The sequence below is a fragment of the Cibotium barometz genome, chromosome 25 (genome assembly GCF_041138505.1).
Source record: "Cibotium barometz isolate CiBa-2024 chromosome 25, ASM4113850v1, whole genome shotgun sequence".
Lineage (NCBI taxonomy): Eukaryota > Viridiplantae > Streptophyta > Polypodiopsida > Cyatheales > Cibotiaceae > Cibotium > Cibotium barometz.
This window is the reverse complement of record NC_141070.1, coordinates 652334-678255: the sequence shown is the minus strand read 5'-3', so window position 1 is coordinate 678255 and position 25922 is coordinate 652334.

Sequence of the window (25922 nt, the reverse complement as noted above, 5' to 3'; positions counted from 1 at the left end):
GTGCCGTGACCTTGACTAGAGTGCTCACACATACATCTATCACATGGCCTACATCATCGATGCCGTGACCTTGACTAGAGTGCTCACACATACATCTATCACATGGCCTACATCATCGATGGCTCAGAGGTGGTTTTACTTTGTTGGGGCGGCAGGTTACATTGGGTTGTGGGGTTTCTCTCTCTCTTTCTCTCTCAGAAAAGATGTCTTGACTCCTCTTCCTTAGGAGTCTCCATGAAGTTTGCCGATGTTGATCCTTCTTCATTTGGTTTGCTCTGCTGGCAGTCTCTAGCCATATGTCTTGGCTTCCCACAGTTGTGGCAAGTGAAGGTCCTTCCTCCTCCCTTGCCTCTTCCTCCTCCTGGTCCTCGTCTCGTGAGAATCCTCCTTAGGTGTAGAATGCTTTTTCCTCTCCAGTTGTTGGATTCAACCCTTTCTTCTCTTTGACCTTGGTCTCTTGCTCTAGTAGAGCTTCTTCTATCTCATTCTCTCCAATCTCCTCTGGACATTCATCTCTTCCCGCAACTAGCCCCCACATATTCTTCCTTATGAGCAAATACATGGTCTTTGTTTGCCATGTATGGAACTGCTCCCCGTTAAATTTAGCTATTTCTTATGCCGTGCTCATGATGATGTGAAGGGGGTCTTACCTCTTGATCCAATTCAAGATTCAAGGGCAGTTTCTACCCTTTTACAACTCAAATTTGATGTTTAATGATGATTACAACAAGTTTATCAGTATGAATTCACCAAAAATTACATAAAGCCAAGGGTAATTGATCTGTATTGACTGGTTGGAGTATAAAACCATCTCCGAATTGCAATCTGAAGTGATAGGGATCTGTATCAGATACCTAATGGTAAATTTAAACCATCAATTGTACCAAAAAAATAGTGATTAGTATTAATTAATCACTGATTAGTAAAATAATTTCCTATTTTGTGTGTGCAAAAAATACACTGATTTAGAGGGATTAATTAAGGTAGTGATTGTGATGGAAAATTCAATTTGAGCACATAGACATGTGTAGCACCTTCCCAATTTTGGATTTGATCCACCAATGCCTAATTAACACCTTGATTAGGTGAATTAAGTAAGCAATTTTCCAAGATAATTCATTGTTCATGTGCAAAAGATTGTCCCCACTTAGAGTCTTCAATTGATCCACTTGCACAAATCTAATCTCAAAATTCTTCAATATAGTAGTAGATAAATGTTTCTAGATGTGTTTTGAGTCCACAAACATCAAGATTGAAGCTTTAATGAAGAATGAATCAAGTGATTTGACAGAGGCACTTCCTTGATTGTGCACAGTGTTGGATCTCACTGTAGACTTGATGAAATCAAAAACCGTCTTCACCAGCTCATAGAGCATGCTTGAAACCCCCAGGCCTAGTTGGAATTAGGCGAATTTGAAGCAAACGCATTGCATGGAGCTTTTTCCCCAAATCTGATGGCGCCTAAAAATCACACTGCCATTGGTAAATTGCGTTGAATTGAGTTGTATCCTTGGAGCTACATGGAGTGCCTTGAGTCTAGTTTGTGCCGCCCCTAAAAGGGCTTGGGCAATGAGTATATGTGAAGGGAGAGGGAGCTCCTCCACCAGTTGGGGGTATACTTTGGCTATGGCTCAGAAGAGAGAAGCTTAATGCTTATAATTATGATTATGGACTAATGAAGTGAATAAAACACTTGATGATGGGCTAAGACATGTTGGGCATGGATTTGAGGCTTTGATACCATGTTAAAATGCAAGCAAGAGTGGGCTATGGTGGATCAAATGCACAAATCAACATCATTAGCATGTGATTAAGATGATAATTAAAATAAGATTAGTGAGCAATTAACCTAATAGGATAATGTAGGCATGTATACTCAAAAACCAGCAACAAATACTCTCATTAGGCCAATGCCTCAATTTATAGGGTTTACATTCACAAGATGCCACATCTAATCCCACTAATTTCTCCTTGATTTGTGTCACCTCCCCTACATCTGGGGGCACCTTTTCCTAGAATCTTTCCACACCCCTATTTGATTCTCTCATCAATAGATTCCTCTCGCCTTTTCGCTACCCACCACTGAATTACATACTTCCTTTTATAACCTCTTGCTAAGGGCTCGTTCCCGCACACACCCATTCACTTGTATATTTCAACAAGGCTTCATGAACACATTGAGAATATGAGTCATCTTTGCCTACATAGATTTCATTACACAATCAATTCAAGGATGAAGAAGACCAAGGGATACATCAACATCAAGATCTACATCGACATTGAAGAAGATCAAGAGAAACATCGACATTACGAGATACATCAAGAAGATCTTCATCAGCATATTGGTCATCAATAAGAGACATCCCTTTATTTCTAATTCCTTTCTTTTATTGAGTCAAGGGTTCTCTGCCGCCCAAGTTGTCCCCTAAAATCTGAATCTTTTGGACTTTTTGGGGTTTTTTATATAGCCTTGATGTTATAAAAGGCATAAGTGTCTTCCAAAACCATCTAAGGCCAGCCCACCACCTATGGTCACCCCTCTATCCTATGGTCACCCCTCTATCCTAATCATAACTAGAAGTCTAGCATCATCATTGACTGGCATTGTAAATCACCATGAGTAAGACCTACATGCACTTGGATGGTCATCATAAATAGCTTTGTAAAGTAGTACTTAGATTAGATCTAGTATTGTGACTTCATAGTAGCCATGGCTATTTTGTTGAGCGAGGGTGTTAGAAATATGCTAAAATATCATGTGACATTGGGGATACGAGCATCCACTTATTATAGCAAACTTGGTGTGAACACTCTAGGTGTGAACAACCTCTTAGTAGTTGAGTCAAAAGATAGGGTTTAATGCCTATAAAATGGTATTGTACTTGGTGGTTCATTCATCTTATCTCTCAGATAATTTATAATACAATTACCTTGTGTTGTGCCCAACTTGCTCTCTCTTCTTCTTCCTCATCAACCATGGAGAGATTGCATCCTCCATAGCTCCATGGTTGGACCTGTGATTTACAACTCCATAAGCTTCATTTGTGTCTGTGAGGACTTCCGATCTCTCAACAAAGCAACCATCAAGGATGGATTTCCCCTTCCATTCATGGATCAAGTTCTAGAGGATGTTGTCAGGCCTTGTATAGCTTTATGGATGGGTTTAGTGGATACAAACCAAGTCACCATCCACCTAGACAAATGTGCCAAGATAGCTTTTGTAAAACAATGGGGTAACTACGTCTACAACAAGATTCCCTTTGTGCTCTCTGGCCACCTTCCAATGGCTCATCACCAATATCTTCAGGGAGTACCTCCTCAGCTTTTTTCGTGCCTTCATTTTGACGATTTTTTTTTAATTTCACAGACACTCACCTTGTCTCTAGGCTAGAGGCCTTTCTAGAACATCTCTCTTAGTTAGTTCTGGTTTTTGCCAAGTGTTTCTCCTCAAACGCCTAACCAAAGCCCCCCCTTCTTTGGACAATCCCACCTGCCCTCATGACTTGTTTGACAACCCTCCCCCCTCTCAACCCATCCAACACTCTGCCCTCTCGACTCGGACAATCCTCCCTCACGAATCATCTGACAGCCCCCCCTCACGACTCATCCAACACCCCACCCCTCACCAACTCAACCCCCCCTCCCCCCAAAATGACTCACCCCCTTGCCTCCTCTCCCATGACTGGCCTCCCCCTCACCACCACTCATCCCCCCTCACAATCCACCCTGACCCGCCGCCTCTTGATTTTGGCATGATCTTTTATTGTGGCAATAGCAACCATGATGGCCCTTGTTCTCGACCATGCTTACATCAAGTCCATCTACAAAGCCCACCATAACCTGCAAGCCTTCATCGCAAAAAAAGACTGGCTCCCTTGATGCTCTGATTGGTCATGCTCAATAGCAACCATGATGGCCCTTGTTCTCGACCATGCTTACATCAAGTCCATCTACAAAGCCCACCATAACCTGCAAGCCTTCATCGCAAAAAAAGACTGGCTCCCTTGATGCTCTGATTGGTCATGCTCAATAACAAAATTGAAGCATTGATTAGCTTTAAGGGATAATCTTTTATTGAATGAGTGGGTTAGACAAGGATGTTGTTCCTCTCTCAGGACCACATACCTTAGCAAGGGTTCCTTCAAAAAGATCTAGTGTAAAGCTCTTGGACTCAACATCCTATGCAGAGTCTCACAAAAAAGCTTTCTAAGATTAGGTTTAGGACCACCTCCAAGGGCATTTCCAATGATCTCATACTTAGCCCAATAATCGGGTTGGCACAACATGCTGTGGCCTGTGGGAGTATTTGTTACTGTTTCAATTGTGGCTATCTTAGGCTTTGTTTATGAAGCTTGCAAAAATGTGAGCGCTAAGTAATGATCTCTTAATGTTTTCAGCAATGTAGTGATGAGAACATGTTCTTTTTTGGAGTGATACACCTATAAGCAATATGGGCTTCCTTAGAAGCAGACAAGAGCCTTATTAGTTCACATGTTTAAGCAATATAGTCTTTTAAATGGGTCGGGCTATTTTGTAATCTTATATAGATATTCATATTATCCTTGTCGCAAGATGAAAATATGGATACATTTTAAATGAAACAAAAAAAAGGAGAGTGAAAAAAAGATGAGACAAGAAAACAAAAGAATAGAAAAAAAGTCCTTATTTATTTATTTATTTTCCACCAACATGCTCACCTCCCTCTTCTTGGGAGCCATTTCTTTTTTATCTCCTCACTGAGGATGGTGAGCACTCTTATGGTGGGTGACTTGTAGCCACCAAAGTGTGCAACACTGTAACACTATCACAGTGGGTCAGCCCAAAGAAACCATCAGAAGCAGCGATGCACGCATGACATTGAAGGCACCACACTGACACTTCAACGGGCATCTTCCAGAGATAGGAGATTCTACCAAATTCCAGTGCTCCAAGGGTATCTTCTAGAGATAAAGGATACCACCGACAGGCATATATGGTTCCTCAGGCTTATATGGTTCCTCAACTCATCTTAGGCATATATGGTTCCTCAAGCTTATATGGTTCCTCAACTCATCCTAAAAGACATCCTTCATCCCTCACCCATCATCTTGAAGGACATCCTTCATAACACTTTGTAGCCTGTGTTCTGCAAATCAATTGTCATCAACTTGAGCTATGTGTCATCCTCTTCACTTTGACCTCTACTAAGTGTGTGCACCGTACAGTGAAGGACATGTAACAGTGTTCTTGGAGTAGTGCAAGTGTTCTTATTCCTCTTGCAATGTTGTTGTTTGTGTTGTGTTCTTCTTCATAGTGTCTACTATATCATGCTGTGAGCATCAGGGACTCCAGACATACTATCCTGAGAAAAGCCACCACTTAGTGTGCCAGGCAATGACGTTGCTAAAAAAAAGCACGAGAAGAAAGAACATCAACAAGAGAGAAGAGAGAATGAGAGCTCTCAGCACACACAAGCATGAAAAGTAATAATATTAACAAGAGGGAAGAGACAATGCGAGCCCCCAAGTTAAATATTAACATGTAAAGGTCTATTGAGCATTAAGATTTTGATTTATATATAACTTACGTTATTTACACTTGTCCACCACCCATCATCTAATATGAGAAGTTGAATATAGTTGAGGGGAACATTCTTTGGCTAGTCTAAAGATACCTTTTCCTCCTATATGTAATTGTCATTGAGGTTAAGAATTTGCATTGCATACTTGTGTCATTCCATGATCAAGAAGCTAGATTGCATGATCATGCCATTTCAAGATCACCAAATATTCCTCGTCGACAAAGATCCGTAGGCTCAAAATTCTAGAAAGTAAAAGGGTAAAACAATATGTAAAATGTAAAATTATTTGAAAACCTTCACATTGCCTCAACATCTTGGTGATATAAATTGATTTCTTAAGCACTAGAATATGAGGTCTAAGCCTCAATCTTTAGCTCTAAGGTTGTGATTGAAATTATATGGATGTACCACTTTTATGTTTTTGAGGGTTTCACATATTGTAGTGCGTTGCATGCACATGCAATGCATATGTCATGGATATTAGTGCAACTCTTCAAAGTTTAAGAAAAGTAGGTCCACTACAAAATACTTGTCTCAAATTAATGAGAGAATGACAAATTCCTTCACAAATTAAGTCTCAAGAAATTGGTAATAATGATTGGATAATGAAAAATGTTTGTTCAAACTTTATCATCTCTTGTTTAACTCATTGGGAGAAGGATTGATGTAAGAGTGGATTCAAGTTGGATGACACCCTAGGTGGAAGGCACCCTATGTTCTTTTTAAAAGTTGGATGATTTTTATTACATGAGGGTTCGGCATACCCTTCTTACAAACACACACACCTATGGGTTTAGGAGGTACAATGTAGCACCATGCAATGCAGGCAGCCGTGGATCGAACCCATTACCTTGGGTTACAAGCCATCCACTTTAACCAATTGTCTTCATCAAGCTGCTTCACCCAAGAGTGGATGATTGGTTGGAACTGTATTGTTGTGTCTTTCCACTTTATATGGCTTTGCGTACAAATAAATGGTTGCTGCTTGCTCTAGGTAACGTGAGTACAAGCGTAAAAATAGTTATTATATTAAGAAGACAACTGTGGATCTTTCATGATGAGATGAGGAGAGCTAGAGTACATTGAATGTGGGGCAAATGCGAAAAGCAGGAAGGATGCGGGCACTATCGTCGGCAGGGATGAATGTGGGGCAAATGCGAAAAGCAGGATCGTTTGACTTCGACTTCTCATGCGGGCATTATCGTCTGACAACCCTCTCGACTCATCCAACACCCCGCCCTCTCGACTCGGACAATCCTCCCTCTCACGACTCATCTGACAGCCCCCCCTCATGACTCGTCCAACACCCCCCTCCCAACGACTCACCCTCTTGCCTCCTCTCCCATGACTGGCCTCCCCCTCACCACCACTCATCCCCCCCCACCATCCACCCTGACCCGCCTCTTGATTTTGGCATGATCTCCTATTGTGGCAATAGCAACCATGACGGCCCTTGTTCTCGGCCATGCTTACATCAAGTCCATCTACAACGCCCACAATAACCTGCGAGCCTTCATCGCAAAAAAGGAATGGCTCCCTTGATGCTCTGATTGGTCATGCTCAATAACAAAATTGAAGCATTGATTAGCTTTAAGGGATAATCTTTTATTGAATGGGTGGGTTAGACAAGGATGTTGTTCCTCTCTCAGGACCACATACCTTAGCAAGGGTTCCTTCAAAAAGATCTAGTGTAAAGCTCTTGGACTCAGCATCCTATGCAGAGTCTCACAAAAAAGCTTTCTAAGATTAGGTTTAGGACCACCTCCAAGGGCATTTCCAATGATCTCATACTTAGCCCAATAATCGGGTTGGCACAACATGCTGTGGCCTGTGGGAGTATTTGTTACTGTTTCAATTGTGGCTATCTTAGGCTTTGTTTATGAAGCTTGCAAAAATGTGAGCGCTAAGTAATGATCTCTTAATGTTTTCAGCAATGTAGTGATGAGAAACATGTTCTTTTTTGGAGGGATACACCTATAAGCAATATGGGCCTCCTTAGATGCAAACTAGAGCAGCCTTGTTAGTTCACCTATTTATGCAATATAGTCTTTTAAATGGGTGAGGCTATTTTGTAATCTTATACAGATATTAATATTATCCTCCGCAAAAATATGGATACATTTTAAATGAAACAAAAAAAAGGGGATTGAAAAATAAAGGAGACAAGAAAACAAAAGAATAGAAAAAAAGTTCTTATTTATTTATTTTCCACTAGCATGCTCGCCTCCCTCTTCTTGGGAGCCATTTCTTTTTTATCTCCTCATTGAGGATGGTGAGCACTCTAATGGTGGGTCACTTGTAGCCACCAAAGGGAGCAACACTATAACACTGCCATAGTGGGTCAACCCAGAGAAACCATCCCCAGAAGCAGCGATGCACGCACGGCATTGAAGGCACCACACTGAAACTTCAACGGGCATCTTCCAGAGATAAGAGATTCTACCAATTTCCACCACTCCAAGGGCATCTTCTAGAGATAAAGGATGCCACCGACTCAACCTCAGGCATATAGGCGTATATGGTTCCTCGACTCATCCTGAAGGACATCCTTCATCCCTCACCCATCATCTTGAAGGACATCCTTCATGCTTCATCCTTCATAACAGTTTGTAGCCCGTGTTCAGCAAATCAATTGTCATCAACTTGAGCTATGTGTCATCCTGTTCACTTTGACCTCTATTGAGTGTGTGCATGGTACAGTGAAGGACATGTAGTAACAATGTTCTTGGAGTAGTGCAAGTGTTCTTGTTCGTCTTGCAATCTTGTTGTTTGTGTTGTGTTCTTCTCCATAGTGTCTATTGTATCATGCTGTGAGCATCAAGGACTCCGAACACACTATCCTGAGAAAAGCCACCACTTAGTGTGCCAGGCAACAACCTTGCTAAAAAAAAGCACAAGAAGAAAGAACATCAACAAGAGAGAAGAGAGAATAAGAGCTCTTAGCACACACAACCATGAAAAGTAATAATATTAACAAGAGGGAAGAGACAATGCGAGCCCCCAAGTTAAATATTAACATGTAAAGGTCTATTGAGTTTTAAGATTTTGATTTATATATAACTTACGTTATTTACACTTGTCCACCACCCAAAACACTCTTATTTCCTAGCCTAGTCTTCTCTAGCTCCTTATTCTCTATGCTTCTAATCAAGCAAATAAGGTATAAGCACAACCTTCGGCACTCCTTCCTGAGTGTCTATTAATAGATTTACCCATTTACATAAAGCCCTGAGCCAAAATTGGCTTTTTATCATATTGTTGGTTTTTTATCTTTGAACATTGGAAACCTATATTTAGTTGATAGATACCATCAATCCATTTGTTATTAGCAATTTTAATCTTACTAGTGGTGTTATGGAACCATCGTAGATGCATGTCCATAAGCTAGACACTTTTAATAAGCTTAATCTCTTTGCTAAAACTTTGAATTTTACACATATTAACCTTATAGTCTTTCCTTGCACTTCCATTAATAGCTCCTTATATTGACTTTTCACTACTCTGTTGACTCTTTTGACTTGATCAAAGCATTGGCTGGGTTAACATGCACAGTTACAGTGTTGGGCTAGCCACATAGATTGGGGGTGCTCTATAGGAACTATGGCTATGGGGTAAGCTACTCTCATCATCATCTATGCGTTTTTTGTTATGTGTTTTTCTTACAAAAGAGAAGTGATTAAGGGATTGTTTCACTATTACCCCTATGCAAACATCATCTAATATGAGAAGTTGAATATAGTTGTGGCGGGGAACATTCTTTGGCTACTCTAAAGATACCTTTTTCTCCTATATGTAATTGTCACTGAGCTTAAGAATTTGCATTGCATACTTGTGTCATTCCATGATCAAGAAGTCAGATTGCATGATCATGCCACTTAAAAATCACCAAATATTCCTCGTAGACAAAGATCTGTAGGCTCAAAATTCTACAAAGTAAAAGGGTAAAACAATATGTAAAATGTAAAATTATTTGAAAACCTTCACATTGCCTCAACATCTTGGTGATATAAATTGATTTCTTAAGCACTAGAATAAGAGGTCTAAGCCTCAATCTAGCTCTAAGGTTGTGACGAGACTGAAATTATATGGATGTACCACTTTTATGGTTTGGAGGGTTTTACATATTGTAGTGTGTTGCATGCACATGCATATGTCATGGATATTAGTGCAACTCTACAAAGTTTAAGAAAAGTAGATCCACTACAAAAATACATATCTCCAATTAATGAGAGAAGGAAAAATTCCTTCGCAAATTAAGTCTCAAGAAACAGTTCTTGAGTGTGCTGAATGAGGCCTTTGTGAAGATTAGAAGCTCCCCACTGAGCTGGAAAGAAGTGCTTTTAGGGGAATGTCATCATCTTGACCCCTTAACGTGGCAGTCTGTTAGAATCCTTCTGCTGTGGCACGTCTGGAAACAAAAGAATGAAGCCCTCTATGAAACTAAAACTAATCATAATTTCTTTCTTTTTCTTGACAGTATCCTCAAGGTGGCCAAGTGGCGATCTGTTGGAAGTGCGCCGGCGGCAGCAGGCTCTTCCATGGAGGAAGTGGAGGAAAGTGCTGAGTTCTTCTCTCTCCAAAAAGAAGGAAATCATGTGTCAAGGCTTGGAGTTGGAATGCCACAGAAGGCTTCAATATGCTGTTCATCGTGTTCAAAGTCAATATTAGATAAAGTGGGAAAAATCCCATTCCCATGAAAAAAGTGGGGGTATAGTAAACTCATCCAAAAGTTTGTCAAAACATATTCATGTGACATATCATTGGAAAGAGCTTGAAAAGTAGAATCTAGATCTACTTTGTCCGACAAATTTGGAGTTTGCATGCTCAAGTTATGGCCAAAACAAATTTTTTAAATACATTCCCATTTTGAGGGATTTTTCCCATTTTATCTAATATTGACTTTTCAGTCCTCGGATGGTTTTGGAGGGGTACATTAAACCCTTTTAGTCAGGTCCAGGGCATCTTATATAGACTTTTCACCTATGTGCATCGTATTCAGTCCTCAGAGGGTTCCATAAAACCTTTTCAGTTAGGTCCATTGTATCTTGTACAGGCTAACACCCTTTTCAATAGTCCTCAGGTTTTGGGCCATCGGTCTCTATATTTGCAGTTTTAAGTTCTTCTGGGTGTGTAGCTAAATCACTTATTTAGCTGTCTTCAGGGTCCCCCCATGGACCTTCCTCATGGGGCGCTGTAATCTCACCTTTTTTTAATATATTTTCCTGTTTTTACTATTAAAAAAAAACTTGTCTCCAATTAATGAGAGAACGAAAAATTCCTTCGCAAATTAAGTCTCAAGAAATTTGGTAATAATGATTGGATATTGAAAAATGTTGGTTCAAACTTTAACTCATTGGGAGGAGAAGGATTGATGTAAGAGTGGACTCCAGTTGGATGGCACCCCACGTGGAAGGCACCCTGTCTTCATCAAGCTGCTTCACCCAAGAGTGGATGATTGGTTGGAACTGTATTGTTGTGTCTTTCCACTTTATATTGTTGTGTCTTTCCACTTTATATGGCTCTAGGTAACGTGAGTACAAGCGTAAAAATAGTTGTTATATTAAGACAAATGTGGATCTTTCATGATGATGATGGAGATGAGAGTACATTGAATGTGGGGCAATTGCGAAAAGCAGGAAGAATGCGGGCACTATCGTCAGCAGGGATGTAACGATCAAGTGGCAAATACAGTGCGGCTTCGGCTTCGACTTCTGTGGTGGTGTACGTGCCCACTGTCGAAGTAGAGTCTCGATGTAGAGTACGTTTGCGTGTGTACATATAGAAGGTGAAGGTGAAGGTGGAAGGAAGCCTACACCTTATGTAAAAGACGCCATTTGCGTGACAAAAGAGTTGTTGGAACTTGCGCCTCTCATGATAACCTCTCATGATAATTTCACTTTTATGTTTGCATGTGCATGCATGCATTCTATGCCTTGGATTATGGATGCATGCATGTACTTGACCACATTCAAGATTGATCGATTTTTTTACGGCACCAAAACCTACACTTTCACAAGAAGACATTGTCTCACTGAAGCTTTCATGAGCGAGACATGGTTTCTTTGTTGTGGAAACTGTGTCCAGATCTAGATTGGGTGAGTCTAAGTGCATTGCATGTACGCTTCTTTGCAAAAGTCGATATCAAGCTCTAAGTTCAATGTCTCATGTCTGTGGGATCTTTTAAGAGATATTTGGTGCTAGTTTCCCAAGTGTTGTGAGACTGAAGGTCCAATAATGTATGTAGGGACCTTTATTGTGTCCTCTCATACAACCTCTCATGCAACATAATATGTGAAACCTCTCTCGTGCATGTTGACACATACATTCTCAATTGTTGACACATATATTCTCAATAAACAAAAAACAATGTAACTAGTGATCCTCCACATAATAAACGATAACTTATCCACCATCATCAAGTTGAAAGGCATACTCATTTGAGCCAACATTAATCCATAAAGTTTAATTTGTAAATCCTCCCTCATTCGAAGGACGTAGATATTCTCCCTCAAACACTCCACATGATGCCAAGCTCTTGGCAATTGCGTTATAGAAGCTCAACCAATTTCTAGAATCTAGTAATTAAAGCATTTATACATACAACAATACCTTAGGTGCATAAACCCCCGGACTTTATACATACAACAAAACCCTTGAACTTGTATATACATCATTGACATTGATCTTATACCCTTCTCTATAGTAGCAACTACAAATAATTATAACTCCTGACCATTAAGATTTCAAAAAGGAAAAATTATTGTCTTTGGAACAAAACATATTGAAAGTCCTCAACACAACCTCTACTACACTAGGGTAAATAATTATAATATAACAAGTATTATTATTTATGTATACATAGCCTTCTCTTTGTTAAAGATTTGAGAATGTGCATTATTGAGTAGTAGATACTTACATTTTATGTTCAATTTATAGCTCTCTCCTATAGTCTCATATTTACCACATTTAACTTAAAAAGGTTATCTTGCTTTTAATCATGTCACTACTTAAATCCCCTCTCTAGTCTCCCTAACCCTCTCTTAGTCTCTCCTCTATCCTTGATTAATCTCACAAAGTTGTTGTGGTTAGGCAAGTTCACTATTGAGGTGGCCTTGCATCTCTTAGTAGTGTGTTGCCATTGACAGTGCATTGTTGGGCTTGAGTAGGTGGGGTGTGCTATTGATGTGTGTGACAACCTATGTGCATCTTGTAAAAAATAGTGCTATAGATTTGAGTCAAAAATCTGAGTGAGAGTAGCTGAGACTCTTCCACTTTTTGGCTAAGATATATGGGGGTGGTTAGGCTAATAGTTATGTGCTGCACCATAGTACAACCATTGAAAGTGTTGAGTTGTGGAGGAGAGAGATTAATTATTAACCTTCTACCAAACCTTCTACCAGAATTTGAGGTGGGAGTAGATGAGACTCACCCACCCACTAGCAAGGAGTTATAATTGATTAGAGTGTCAGATTGTCAATTAACATTGGTGCACACACTTTCATTCATTGCACTTCAGAACTGTAAAGTAGAACTTTGTTTTATTACTTTCAAGGTTACATATGCTATGAAGGAATTTCTTGGGTGTTCTGTATGCATTTAATTACTTCGTGCTTATCCTCATTTACTTCACACTCACATGGTAATTCACAGTCATAACTAGCTTCTGACAGTGGGAGGTTACATATGCTATCAAGGAATTTCTTCATTGTTGTGTATGCATTTAATTACTTAGTGCTTATCCTCATTTACTTCACATTCACATGGTTATTCACATTCACAACTAGCTTCTGACAGTGGGAGTGTTGGGTCCTACCTAGCCTCATATGCGGGTCACCTCACACGACTATGAGCCTCATGCCTCCCTAGCCTCCTTTGTGATGCCTTCAAGGTCTGGGTCCTTTTTCCTTAGACTTTCGGTTGTGGGCTTGCTTGTGTGATCCTCATATCTCCCATCCTTTTTTGTGTTACCCCCAAGGTGTGATCCTCATGTTCCCAGATCTATAGGGATTCCTTGGTCTGATTCCCTCATATTTCTACTTGTCAAATGTTGCAAAGTGGGGTCTACACCTCTCAGCCTCCTCAGTGTGGATCTTGAGGTATAAGCTTCACAAGTGTGAGCCTCATGGGCGTGAACCTTCATGGTGTGAGCCTCACAAGCATGAGCTTCATGAGCATGAAGCTTCACGAGCATGAAGCTTCATGGAGTTGGCTAATTTTACATTGCATTTAGAGTGGCTTCACAAACACATGCCCACCTTCATAGCACATTGATCTAGTGACACAACAATCTAGATTGCACTCGGTTTGAGGTTCTCACACATCCACTATTAATCCCATTGATAATTGAAATACACATTGATCTACTCACTTAAGATTCACACACATCCACTATTGAACCCATTGATGACTGAACTACACATTGATCTAGTGACACAACAATCTAGATTGCACTTGGTTTGACTTAGATTGGGAACCACTCCACCTTTGTGCATATTATTTGTTTCTTCTTTTTCTTTTCTTGAATCCACATGCACTCACACACACCCACCATACCCAATCACACCTCCTAGGAGGAGTTGCATGCTACTTTGGTCATAATTTGTTTAACTTCAATTTGTCATCATTATTTTTACTTTTCCACTTTGTGCTATGACATTGATATATAGAATTAGTGAAAACTATGATTTTGATGCTGCAAACTATAATTCAATGTTGTAATTGAAAATCGTGTGGCATACCACCCTACCTCAAAGGAAACATGCTTGCACACACATTTAGATTAGTTGCACTTTACACACAACATGCGAACACTCACATAGAAAAAACAAAAAAAGTATAAAACACAGAAAATAAACCAAAAAAAGAAAACACTTGGAAAGAGACATTATGGAATGAAACACGGGTATGCAGGATAAAACAACAAACTTAACATCTGTATAAGGAATCTTTCTGGTGGAACATAGAGCCACACTCCCGTTCCCCTCCATATTTCCTTGAGAAACACAAATTGCATCTCGTGAACATTCTCGACTACAAGGAGATATCTTTTTGAGGAGGTCGACCATATGCACCAAAAGGGTTAGAGAGATAAACCACACCATCCGAAGTCCCTTATAGCACAACCTTCAGCAAGCAAGAGATCTAATAAAATGAGTGGCAAGGACATGGTTGCTATTGTGCTTTAAAAAATGGAGGAGAATTGGAAAGTCTCTCCTAGGGATTCTAGAGCTTACGTGAGGAGGGATGGAACATGGTTTCCTTATTATCAAGGCAACAATCACGCTAGTAATGAGTGTCCATTAAATAGGGTATGGACAAGCTCATGGTATAGGGGATACACTAATGACAATACCTATAATTATAGGTACAACCCAACAAATCATGGTATGCTTGAACTAGCTCTTCTTGTGCCACCACCCAACCTTTAGCACTCCCTACTCCACATGGAGTGGGTAGTGGTGGAGACCCTATTCTCCCTACTAGGATGAACCCCCTACCTAGAGGAATTCTTAAGTTTCTTGAAATACCTCCCCCTATTCCAAAACCTCAAACTATAGCTCATGGCGTGACACCGATGAGGCACATTGAGGCAAGTCCATACATTATAACTAAAATACTTTCTCATTATAAGGCAAAATTACATAGTGCATCTTTTCAAATTTGCATGTCTTCAACCATGCTTGGAGCCTATTTGAATCAGGGTTTGTGTCTCTTACATAAACATAAACGATAGGATCTAACAAAAAATAGGATAATGGGCCTCTAGGGGGAGGTGGGCCAGAAGGAGCCTACAAAGAACAAATCATTGAATTAGTATATTAAATTAAAAAAACTACAATAAGATTTGCAAAAAGATACCTTGCATACTTGAGAGAGATGAGGATCACTGTATCATGTATTTCTTTATTTCTCTCTACCAGCATATATATATATATATATATATATATATATATATCAGCATATTTCTCTATTTCTCTCTACCAGCATATTTCTCTCTACCAGCATATATATATATATATATATCTAATGGTGCTATATCAAGGTACTTAGTACCATCAACAAAACTCTCACTTGAACAATTAGTTGTCCAGGTACTTCTTTCAAATATTTGAGATTCTTCTTCTCAAGATGCTATGTGTTTTTTTGTGGTGGAAGCCCGATGAAGGTACCACATAGGTGTATGGAGTGTTATGTGGGTGAGCATCACACAACGTTTCTGGTAAGGTAGTGCTAACTATGTGTACTAGTACTAGACGTACATGGACTTGACCCTAGTACATGGAGTGTTCATGCTTTTGGGATAGGTGACAATCATAAGCGACTCCAAAGATTATTTAGGACTATGAGTGTTTGGGTTCATTGGTGCATACCATCTTGCACTACAAGAGGCGGGGCCATTATCGACGCTTTTTTTGACGCTTTAGAACTAGGCTTAAAATCCCTGAAACGTCGAAATACGCATCAAAATGGAAACATCAGAATAAGCGCTGGTATATGTGTCGAAATAAGCGTCGAAATAAATATGTTTTCCATGCTTTTTTTTGACGTACTTTTCAACGTTGATTTTGATTGACATTTTGACTCCTATTTCGACGGATGCAGGAAACTTCCGATGCTATTTTGGACGGATGCAGGAAACTTTTGACACTATTTTCGACAGATGTAGGAAACTTTCGACACTGTTTTCACGGATGCAAGAAACTTTCGACGGTTATTTCGATACGTGCAGGTATTAATTTTTTTTTTGGCATAATTGTGCATCCAGCTGCTGCAGTCTTGTAGCTGGATGCAACATTATGCCAAACTTATAGAGTACCAAAGGCAACTATACTTTGATGTGAAGAACGAAACGAATTTGTTGAAAAAGTTAGAGTGCCATAACATTTTTGACATTACAAAGTAGGTACACAATTCATACAAGTGCAAACAATGGCCAAACTATATGGCAAGATGTGAAATTTACCTATCAAGCTCTGATGAGATAAGCCAAAATTGCATAAAGTAGTTGCATAAAATTGCATACAAGCTCTACAAGCTATACTCGATGACCAAAATTGCATACAAGCTATACAAGCTCAAACAAAGATGTGAGCTGACCAAAATATGTATGTACAAGAGGAAAGACATGGGCAAGGCCACTCTATGTGGAGCCCTCACTCAGGGTTAGGCATTGGTCCCTTGCGAAAACCATACAAGACGCTTTTTTTTGGTATACAAAACAACGATCTAACATGACATGGCAAAGCAAGTATACAAATCATAAGGTTAAGGCTTGCCGCACTTACCATATCTGCAATGCACCCCCAATTGAGGTTGGCACCTTCTCGCTCAAGCTTTCCAAAAGAAAGTACGTGTTATGGCGGTGAGCAATGTCCTCCTCTTCTCCCGTTTTGCTGGCTAACCAATCACTTGATTCTAAAAGTACCAAAACAACAAGATAAGCATTGATACTTACAAAGTAGACATAAAATCACATGAAGCATATAAGATAAGCATTGATAGCAAGAAAATTACCCCTAATTACACACACAGACATTTTACAACCCATGTACATGTAGCCAAGAGGAGATGGGAGTGAGGGCAAAGGAGGCATACTTGGTGAGAAAGCAAAACATACGCACGCGAACAAAAACACAAAAAAAGAGAGGTTCTGTTTTACTGTAAAAACCTGCGCCGTCAATATATGCGTTGAAATAATCGTGGAAAAAAACGTCGAAATCAGGGTGGAAAAAAGCGTCAAAAAATCAGAGGAAATAAGCGTCAAAAAAATAAATTTCCCACGCTCTTTTCGACGGATATTTCAATGTTCTTTCGATGACCTTTTCGATAATCGCTACTTTTCATTCAAATTCAAAATCTTTCCAGATCTTGTGCGTCCCTGACATTTCAAATTACCTATCACCGACTACCACCCTCCACAAAAACTTAAGGGAGGATTCCCCTCCAAAAATAATCATTCATTCCCATTGCAAATCAATATGGAAACCATGGACGATGCCACACCCTCAAATTTTGTTGATTTAGAGGAGAACACACTTTGCCCATGTACTCGCTGATACCAAGTGGCTCGATGTCAACGAATTTGCAATGATCATACAAAAAAATGGGGAATATTTTTGGGACGAATTTGCAATGATCATACAAAAAAATGGAGAATATTTTTGGTGGAGAGATTGGAACATCTAATTAGTGGCAATGCACGCTTCAACAATGACGAACCAGTGGATATTCAGCCTGAACGGTGGAAACCAACAAGGGTAGCCACAACAAGGTGATCCAACAACTCGAGGAACTTGAGGTGGATTCGGAGTAAATACTAGAACATGACATGAATGACATGATAAATGCCTTACACAATGGAACATAAGATCGAGGTTTGGAACACGAAGGGGTAGAAGAAAACACACGACGTGTGGAATACGCTACCCAAGAAGAGAAACACCTACGCAAGCTTGCTCGTCTTCCACTATATCATGGAGCACGTGTCTATTTTACGTGCTTGCCTATCCATATTCAACTTGCAATTGATATTTGGATGGTCTGATAGCGTATCAAAACTTGTGCAAGTGACGATATTTGGATGGTCTGATAGCGTATCAAAACTTGCAATTGATATTTGGATGGTCTGTAGCGTATCAAAACTTGTGCAAGTGACGATATCATATGCAATTAGTGAGTTATGTACCTTTATATGCATTTTCTTATCTTGACTATTTTATGTAGTAGCTTATTGAAACATCAAATATTGCCAAAAGATAATGAGATGCCAGTGGACCGTAGTTGAGCAAAAGCAATGTTGCACTCGATTGGCATGGACTATAACACACACCTTGCTTGTCCAAATGATTGTACAACGCAGTACAATGTCTGCATGTGGTACATCGAGATATCTCTGCATTCTTTTCTGATGTTCTACAGGGATTTCAGTGTCAAGGTATAATGGATGTCCATTATGTGGGTTGCAACTTGAGGCTCAATACTCAAAGTCTATGAAGAAGATAGTATAGGAGGGAAACAAGAAGTATCTCCTAGTGGACCATCCTTTGCGTGAGGGATTTCTAGGGAGGTCTCCTTGCATATGGAAGAGCAGTGATTGGAGGACCTTATGGGAGATGGATCCAACCTGTACACCTCCAAGAATGAAGCGTCTATCCATTTTCCATCAACTTCCATACTGGAATAATCTTCTAGTGAACCATCTTCTTGACCCAATGCACATTTTCAAGAACAAAGCCGAGGTGCTTTGGAAAACCATCATAGGAGTAAGGAGAGCAAGGCATAACAAGATGATTTACAAGAGGTTCAACACATGCACCACTTATGGGCCCAAAATAGAGCAGATGGAAAGGTGAAGCTACCAAAAGCACCTTGGGTCATGAGACAAGGGATGAGTAACGATATGTAAAGAATTGCATTAGTGAGTTTTGTACCCCTACAAGATGCATGCATTTCTTGAAGGGAGCATTTACAAAGGACGACGAGCTTAGTGGCTTGAAGAGCCATGATTGGCACAAATTCTTGCAATTCGTGCCTCCTATAGCCATCAAGGATTGCCTCAACAATGACATTAGAGAAACAATTTATAAAATTGGTGCAGTGGTGCGTTGGATATCAAGGAAAGAGATTAGTAGAGACACATTGAAAGCAGCACGGTTAAACTCCATCAAGGTTGTTTACAAATGGCTGAGAAATACTTTCCAACAAGTATTTTAACCATTCAATTGCATTGCTAGTTCATGTGGTTGATGAAGTTGCTGTGGCTGAGGTTGTCCCATGGCCGATGGATGTTTTTCTTGGAGAGATTTATGAAGACACTTAAAGGATTTGTTCCTCAAAGAGCTTGTCTTGAAGGTAGTATGGCAGCGGGATGGCTTGTTCAAGAATCACTTGTATATATAACTGAATTTCTCAGTACGTCTGATCCCGATATGCCAAGATTATGGACATAAGAAGAGATGATTGACTAGTTGGGGAAGAGCCACAAGGGAAAGGCCTTGTGAGAACAATGGATGTAGCATTGCGTGAGAAGATCAATAAATTTTGCATCTTAAACTCACATGCTATGGAGAAATGGATCGAGAGATATAACTTGGTGAAGGCTGAAAGGGACCAAGCTCGTTTGAGTTTTAGGAGTCGAACAACCGTCGCACACTACCGTACCCAACAGAACTTGCACTTCTTCCAGACTTTCCTTCTAATAAATGGCTCAAGGAAACCATACTACAAGCTAAATGCAATGGTGAATCAATAAGTGATGAGGAGGAGGAGCTTGCATATGGTTATGATTTCCATGTATGTGAGAGTTAGAGATATCTACGCATTGTCTTTTATGTTGTGCTTTCGTGAATTTATACAATAAAATTACTTATTTATTGTGCTTTGCAGGATCATAAGTTTGGGGCAATTTGGTTACGCACATGTCACTTTCGAGTAGAAGGAATAGATAAAAAGAGAACAACATTTGATTGTGGTGTGAAGGCTAATTTCATGCAAGAAAGTCATTCAAGTGCGAGTGATGGCAATACTGAAGTAGGCATGCTAGATTTTTGTGGACCAATCCAAGATATTTTCAAGGTTGGATTCAGAAAGTTTGAGATGTTCATTTTTGATGTGAAATGGTTCAAGTTGGTAACTTAAGGGGTGCAAGTAACTATACACAAAGACAAGTGTGGATTTCTTTAAGGAGACCACACAAAGATATGGACTGACCAAAGGGGCACATTTGTGCTACTAGAACACTGTGAGCAAGTCATCTTTGTGGAAGACCTGACAGATCATAAATGGTTGTTTGTGATCCAAATAAATCCACATGGAAAACAAATATTTGAAGAGGTGAAAATAACAGTTGACTGTTTGCTAGATGCTGAGAACTCCCCCCAAATCATGTGATGGTTGAGCATACACCACTAGCACCTACTGAACAACAAGAAGAACAAGAAGAAGACATACTAGTTAAGGAAATAGGTGAGGTTCACACGGGATTAGGATCGGATGAAGGTGTACTCAGTGAGCAAATACATCTTGAACGAGAAACAGACACTAGAGATAATTCACAAGAAGAAGAGATTCAAGCTGAGTATGATCATGATGCATCGACAGCTCTCATGCTAGAGCTAGAAGAGGATGACGACATGGATAAATTACCTTCTACTACTACAAGACAACCGGTTCCACCAATTGACAACAATGATGGAGTATTTATAGAAATAGATTTATATGGAGCCATAGATCTCGCTGAGGACGAGCAAGTTGATGATGAACTTTAATTTCATTGTAAAATAGAGCACTTTCTTAATTGCTCCTTAGTGATGAGGAGGAGGAGCTAGCATTTTTTCTCCTTCAAAGAGCATGATGGAAGTTATTCCCTCCTTTCTCCCTCACCCCCTATCTTTCTCTCTCTCTCTCTCTCTCTCTCTCTCTCTCTCTCTCTCTCTCTCTCTCTCATAGACACATATGCTTGCAAAGAGGTAGAAAGAGAAGGCTAAAACACACCCCAAGATGGGAACTAGCAAATATTATATGTAAATTCATTTTTTTAAAAAAATTTGACTGTTATTTCGATGCATATTTCGACTACTATTTCCACGTGTATTTTGACGCCTTTTTCCACTCATATTTTGACGTTTATTTCAACACACATATCGACGACGCGACCACGCATGGAAACTAAGCATTGAAAAATAATGATTGTCTTGTAGTGTTGGTCTAAGGATCACAGTCGTGGTGCTAGGAGATTTATGATGATAATGATGTTACACTGATATGTTACTTGTGATATGTGATATACATGTATGGAAATAGCTATATGTTCTTCTTTTATGAAAGCAGTATTTTTCAAAGGATTGCAGGTGAACTTATTTTATGTGGTGGGTATGAGTAAAGTGAAAATTTCAATCATTTGTGTGTGAGTTTACACCACCTCCATAGGTCCAATGGTGAAGGGTGAAAGGCTAGACCCATGGGATTAGACAAGACTAGGCTAAGCCTATTGATCTGGTTTAAGGAGAAGAAGGATTAAACATTGGAAAGTGGGTGGTTGGGTGGACTTGAGTTGCGAGTACTTTCTAAAAAAACCAAACTTGTGTTTTTAAAATGAGAAAAACATGGAATGATTAGTTTAGTTTTGCAGTCATAAATAGGGACAAAATAATTGCCTTCATAATATGGAGGAGTTAGGACATCTTGCTAAGAAGTAACTCCTCTTCCATTATTCTTTCTTCTTCAAATTTCAAATCTTTTTTGACATGATCAACAATTCTAGTATCCCTATCATGTGTGACATCTTTAAACTTTATACCTACATCCTTGGGTTTCTTGGTTGGTGGCACATTTAAGATATTAAATGCCTTATAATCACTAAGTGGTATAAGCTATAAGAGTTCTCAAATCTATATCCGATCAGTCTGCATACATGTGTGCATGTCTTTGTCCATATGTGACTCTATGGGCATGGACATAACAAATATAGATGTCGATAAAAAAATCTATGATGAAATCTTATGCATCTCTTGAATGGCACATATGGCATTGTAGGCCCATCTCATTCCAAGCTTCTAATCATCATAAATCTATCTAACAATTCTCTTGAAAGTAAGCCTAGGTATGAGAAGATCAACGTGCTTTTGGGCCTTCCTTACCTCTCTGAGGGCATTCAAATGTTGGTTAATCCTCTTCTTCAGTTTTCCCCTAAAACTTTATTTTCACTTATTGTAGCTTTCCTTGCCAAACCTAGACCTGGTCCTACTTTCCTTGTGGTCCACTTTGTTCTAGCCATCTAGAAATAATTAGAGATAAGAAATATCTAAGAAAGATGTCTACTCCTTTCTTTGGGGTTGAGAAGCAAAGTGTAGGGTGGCTTAGAAGAGAAGGCCCAATTCAATAGAGACTTCAAAGCCAAGTTGGAGGAGAGCTTAGAAGAGAAGGACCAATTCAAGAGAGACTTCAAGTTGGAGGAGAGCTTAGAAGAGAAGGCCCGATTCAAGAGAGACTTCAAAACCAAGTACGAGGAGGAAAGGGCAAGGGTTGGTAGTAAGTCGGACCTGCAAGCTTCAGAGGACGTTTAAGAAGTTTGGGACAGAATTCAAGAGGAATTTAAAGATAGCAAGTCGTAAAGGATATCGAATATACCGAGTCGTTAATCAATACAGTCACGTGAGGAAATAAGGAGCAAAGCATCAAGGGGTAACATCTTGTATTACCACTCAAACTATGCCTAAGTTGAGTGGCTATGCCAATTATGCATCTAATCTATGATGGATGGGTGTAGTTGGAGATACGCCAAGATATGCATGAATAAAAAGATTGCATGATATAAAGAATATGGAGAGGGCCTTTTGCTAATATCACATCATCTTTGTATGTGAGTAGCACAGTAAGAAAATGTGGAAAAAATGTGACATCCTCATGATATTTATAGGATGCAAGACCATACTACCACATGGTAGATATGTGTCATGTCACATGAGCTTTCTACATGTAGCCATACTCTAGACACGTGGTACCGTACAGCCATGTGTGGCCATACTCTGGACACATGGTACCGTAGTGCCACATGGTACTGTATTGCAACAATCTTTTTTGACACGTTATAGAAATCTATGAAGTTCCATTTTTGATTTTTTTTCTAGTCGTCGACAAGCCCCACCCACAAAGCAGCCCCACCTAGCCCCTTAGCCAGAACTAGCCCCACCCACCTACTTTTTGCAAATCCTCTCACATAGAAATACGGCGTGATTTGAGGCATCCTATCTTCATCAAAACTGAAAAAATCATGCTATCCTTCCATGTGATAATTCTCACCAGTTTTTTTTTTGCAATGCTTTTTATTTTCTAACAACGGTCGATGCCGTTGATCGAAGGCTCTCTATTGCCTAAACCATATCAACTCCCAGTTGTGAAGCAAGGGAGTGCACACTACTAAGAGGAACAACATGAATAGCAAGTGCTATAGCTCGACGTGCATGATCCTGCATATACGACCCCTATCATCCTACCTTTCAAGCTATCCAGGCGATCCCATCTGTCTCAAATAATCTTGGTGTTCCAACCTTCCTTATGGATCCAAGTGCAACCCTCATATGAATTCTTGGCTCTAGTTATCTTCGTAACATTTAATATGGGTTCAAGTAATGAAGGGATACCAGTGGTAGAAAAGAACCTTGAGGAGAGACTCTTTGATATTTTGCAAGCAGTTAGTGCACATGATAAGTTTGTCTCTTATAGGGGTAACTTTAATATGCCTTTTGAATAGAGAAGAAGAAAAAAGAACATATTAATAATTGATAGATGATTAATTAATCAATGTACGAATTACATGGATCAAAATATCTTACTAAGTATAAGGTTATGTCCTAAGTGTTTCCCTATGCAACTTCTTTATTGTTTTCACAAGCATCTTGATTGCTATCTCAAACGAACTTGCGTAATCACCTTCAATCCTTTGCTTACGTAAGAGTTTTATAAAATTACCAAGCTCTATCCAAACTCTCATGTGAAGCTTTGTCATCCTTGGATCACTAGCTTGGTTAGTTGTGTGCTCACATAGAGCTTTCCAACAATCCCATATTGTTGTAACATGTTTGTTCTCATAGTTTGACAAGAATCTCCTAGCTTTGGCTCCTCCCATTGATAAATCTACTAGAACATCACAAGTGGAACTTAATTGCTTGTCATCCTTTTAAGTTGCACATGTTCACCCATGAAAATCCATGTTCAGAGAGTAATATATCACTTTGCTCTAAACATGCATCTGATAGCTCTGATGGCAAAATGGAATGAGTATAGTCAAGATGAAGCTTTAATAGCTTATCCAGTATTTTGATTTCTACATGTAATGTATAAATATGAACTCTCTCTCTAGATTTATAGGAAGTACAAGATCCCAATTGGGATCCTCAAGAAGAATACATGGTTCGCCCTTGACTTTGGCTTCTTTTTTTTTTGTTGACTTTTCCTTGCTCTTGGCCTTTGATTTCCCTTTTGCCTTGGTTTGTTCTTCATCTCTAGTTACTTCCTTTTTCTTGTCTTTGGATGGAGGCTTTGTATAATCGATTGTAAGGTTGTACCATTCCAAAGTGTTCATGTTGCGTGCCATGCAATAGGGACGTGATTTTTCTAATCTAGGACCATCACACACCTCATACATGTACTTCAGTGCTTTCACATTGGCACTCATGTGCCACTCTACTAGAAAGTTTCCTACCCCATTCACCACATGCTTCTCACCTTTATTCTGAGTATCAATGATGCTTGGAATTTATGTGTGCAAGAACAACCACTTGACAGTATCATGACTTTCATCTGGCATTGCACCTGTCCCTAGGTACCATGGCTCCATATCTGAATGTGCATTATGTAATGGCTAGTCTCCCTTAATTGGAGCATAATTTAAAGCTATACTCATCAGTCCTATATAACTGATTCTTTCCATTTTTTTATGTTTAAGGATTTGTGCCTTATTAAGTTTGATAACAAAAATAAAATTACCCTCATAGTTCTCTAAATATTATGCACTGATAAAACTTCACCATGGCTTGTTGGACCCTTCTAACATTTATAAATATGCTATTTTACATGTCATACTTGAATGTTGAGGTTTTTTTTTTTGGCTTCTCTATATAGTCATTAAAATGTCAATGTGTTTGTATTCAACTATGAACCGTGGAAGAGCCAAATTTTGTTGGTGTCATGCCATTGCCTATAGTATGTGGTTGGGGTAAGCCGAACAGACGAAGATGATGAGGCTTCATACATTGTATCCACGTTCTTGCTTATTGAAACCTTGTCACATGCCTCCACACCTCATCCGGCTCGACTAAGTCACGAAAGTCATTGCAAACTTCCTTGACTACCCTCCTTTAAAGCCTTGCACACTTTGGGAGCTTGAGCATTTTAATCAAGTGATAGTTTTTGATAGCACACTTGATTATAACAATTCTATCTATAGGATTATCCAAGCAAAATTATCCCACACTATTCATGTAGGTTCGAGCAAAGATTCATATATTTTTTCTTAGCACCCCCATGTGTTACTAGGTATGTAACAACCTTAAACTATCTAGGTCTTTCCTTTAATCTAAAAGAATTGCTTTTTAGTTGTTTTTTTTTTGGAGTGCATCATCCTCCCATTTTTTGTTAGTTTGTCTAAGCTTTGTCATCTCTTCCTAAGGTGATTGAAGTAGTCTTTCTAGCTCATTTACACATTGAGTTTGTGAGATCACAATGCCTTCTAGCCCTTTAATGGATTGCTTGTACACACCAAGCATAGTTTCAACCATGTGTGTGTGTGTGTTGATAATAGAAAATGGTAGCTTGACTGTTCAATCTTGAGTAGTACCCGAATAAGCCTTCTCTACCATCCCCA